The sequence below is a fragment of the Cryptomeria japonica genome, chromosome 10 (genome assembly GCF_030272615.1).
Source record: "Cryptomeria japonica chromosome 10, Sugi_1.0, whole genome shotgun sequence".
Taxonomy (NCBI): Eukaryota; Viridiplantae; Streptophyta; class Pinopsida; order Cupressales; family Cupressaceae; genus Cryptomeria; species Cryptomeria japonica.
Window position 1 is genome coordinate 346,011,437 of NC_081414.1, and position 3,424 is coordinate 346,014,860.

Sequence of the window (3,424 nt, forward strand, 5' to 3'; positions counted from 1 at the left end):
AGGTGAATGGAGACAATTGGTCTATGAGTTGGAAGTGGTTAACACTCAACCGGTATCGATGTTCCAACCGATTTCACAGATTGTGTGATGAGTTATCATTGGTCATGATGAGTTATCTCTAACTAACATTTTTGGCGATGATTTGTGATATGTTATGGAAGGTTGTCTAGATTCACTGAACCTAGGAAATTGTGTTGAGGTTCTTGAGCCGACATGAAATCTAATGTCTATAAAAAGACATTGTGATGAGTTATTTTGATATGAAAGATACAAGTGATGTTATGAGTTAGAGTTGATGCAATTTATTGAAGAAGTTTCAGAGTATGTCAATAATGCAGTATTGAGTGAGCAAAAAAGAATCTATACAAGCAGAATGTGCTATTCTTATATCATACCACCTATTTTTTTCTAATCACTACAACAATTAAATCCCATAACTGGGTAAGCTCTAACAAGCTTCATTGTAGAAATCCTCTAACAAGGTGATTCATTAACTTGGATCTAAATCCTCCACCAAGGTTAACTTTAACCAGGTATAGCTCCTAATAGGGCTTTGGGATCTTTAACAAGATTCTCTCCTAACATAGACCTTTGTAGACCTTAACCGGTTAGTTACCTATTTCTGTAGATAGTTAACTTGTGAGTCCCATCTCACCGTGGTTTTTCCTAGTTGGGTTTTCCACGTATAAACACTTGTGTTATGGTGAATGTTTTACTTGTTGTGAATGCTTTTATAACACTTTGGATTGCTTAAGTAAACTAGTTAATTGCTTTTATTGGTCTGGGTTTAAAGTGTTATTGTTTTTGCTATCACTAATTCATCCCCCCTCTCAGTGTTTTATAAGTCTATCAGTTGGTATCAGAGCCTAACTTCCTTAAGGCTTAATTGCTTGGAAGGAAACCCTAAATCCATTATGGGGGATATGAGTTATAGAGAGATGGATAGAGTACTTGATGAAACTAGGGATGAGATCGAGACCCTTAGAGGCAGATTCAAGGCTTCGCAAGTAAAGAGGAGAGAACTGACTGAGCAATTATTGGATATCTCTGACAACAGCTCTTCAGATGAAGCTAACATTGATGCACTGGTTGAAGAAGTGGAGAAACCGAATGGTGAAAAACTTAACTTAAGGAGAGAACTTGAAGCCCTTACAATCCGTATGAGTCAATAACTTGAAGCAAGGAGGGTAGTTGAAGACCTAATAAAAGAGAAAGATCATGAGATTTCTAAGATCAAGCAAGAGAATGTAGCTTTGCATGAACACTGGCATGAGGAGAAGGAATAAAAAGAAGCATTACAGTTAGATCTTGAGATGGCAATGTCTCTTAGAGAGACTCTTACAAAGCATAATGAAGATCTTACCAAAGAGCTTAGTGAGGCTAATGGGAAACTTGATAAATTCAACAAGATCTCCTCTATGTTGGATGAACAGATCCAATCTCAGAGGATGAAAGGTGACACATTTGGACTAGGATTCATGAAATTTGAGAAAGGAGAATCTTTAGGTCCCAAGAGCAACATGCATGAAGGTAAAATTTTTGGCATATGTGCACAGTTTGATGACATGATGATAATGTATGTTGTCATTGATGTCAATATGCTGAAGTGTGAACCCGTATGATGAAGTGTGAACCGATATGTTGAAGTAAGTAAACTAGCAAGTGAACCAGTATGATGAAGTGTGAACCGGTATGTTGAAGTAAGTAAGCTAGCAAGTGAACTGGTATATACAAAGTTTGTATCAGGGTTTCACTTGATATGACTACCGATTGGTAGTCTCAGCTTCAGGGTTTCCTGTTGATGCATTCCAAGTTTGTGTAATTCGATCGATGACATCCTGTGATGAGTTAGCATTGAAATAAAGATTAGATCATGTTGCCACATCAACCTTGTGTGTGTGAAGGATTTCCTTGAGGATATTGCATGAGAAGATTGATTCTATCTACCTCAGGAATGTGCAAAATCTTAGTAAACAGTGGAGAGCGTATGATGGGTTATCAACTTCCAGAAGTGGTGAAGAACGGACAATGTAGAACATCTTGAGATTTGTTCAAGATTGTTTTACCCTATGTAATGTGATTAAACGATCAGGATTGGACCGACTGTATTGTTAACCTAGATGCTTAGGGTTTTAGGTTTTGGCCACCGACCTAATTGTTGTCTATAATGTCGACATTTGAAGTTGTTGGCAAATGAATGTATGTGAGGTGATTCTTGTTAGACCGGGGAAGTGAGTAGATATCTACATAGTGTGATTACAGATGTAAAGGAACTAAAGTGAATCTTCTGTAGCATTGAGTGTTGTTATCATATCAGTGTATTACCTGTTGACTTCTAACCATTATAGTAGTTGGAAAATCCCTTTACCGGGTAGCTTTAATAGGCTTTTTATAAATCCTTTAACAGGGTGACTCAAAATCATTGAGTTCTTCAAATCCTCTTGTGAGGTAACCTTTAATAGGGTTTTAACCTCTAACTAGGTATTTATCCATCCCTTAACTGGGTGATCCCTAGCAGGATCGGTTCCTAGCAGAACCTGTTGTAAAGTCTTTAACCAGACTAGGCTTCTAACAGAGCGACCTTCAGAAGAGTTCAAGAACAACTTGTGGGTATTCATCCCCACCGTGGTTTTTCCCAGTTGGGTTTCCACGTGAAAAAATCAATGTGTTATGTGTGACGCTTTTTCATGTGATGATTTAGTGTTTTCTGTTAAGTAGTAATGCATGTTGATCTAATGGTCATTGTATTTCTGACGTATTACTTGCTTAAGCATATGGGTGAAGTTGAGATGAGATATTAGGTTTTGAGAAGTTCTAAGTGTTACCGGTTTTATGTATTTTACTATCTTAACTATGTTTTATCGGTATTATCTTGGTTTAGGTTGGTGATGTTGTTTGCCAGTTAGTGCAAGCTTTACAGTTTAAGTTGTCAAAGAAATTTTTGTCTGTATTAATTCACCCCCCCCTCTCGGTACCTGTTGGGTATTTACTATTCATCATTATTCATCAAAAACTACTCCTAAGGCTAAGAAGCCTACCAGTAAGAAGGCTTACAAACCTTTTTGCTTTATCTATCACAAACCTAGACATACTTCTAATGTTTGTAGAAGCAAATGTAATGAGAACACATGCTATAATGCTAATACTAGATATGTGTCTAGAATATTTGAAGGTCATTGTTACACATGCAATATGTATGGACATATGTCAATTGAATGTAGATATGGAGTGAACAATCCGACACCTCACATGAATCCAACACCTATCGGTGTCTGGAGAAGGACTTTTGACAACCGGAGAAACATGAACTAGCAAAAACCTGATGTCAACCAGTTCAATCCCTATGAGATGGAGAAGGTAACAAATATGATTTGAATAATTTTCAATAACTATGGACATGTGGCTATGAACTACAGAAGAAGAA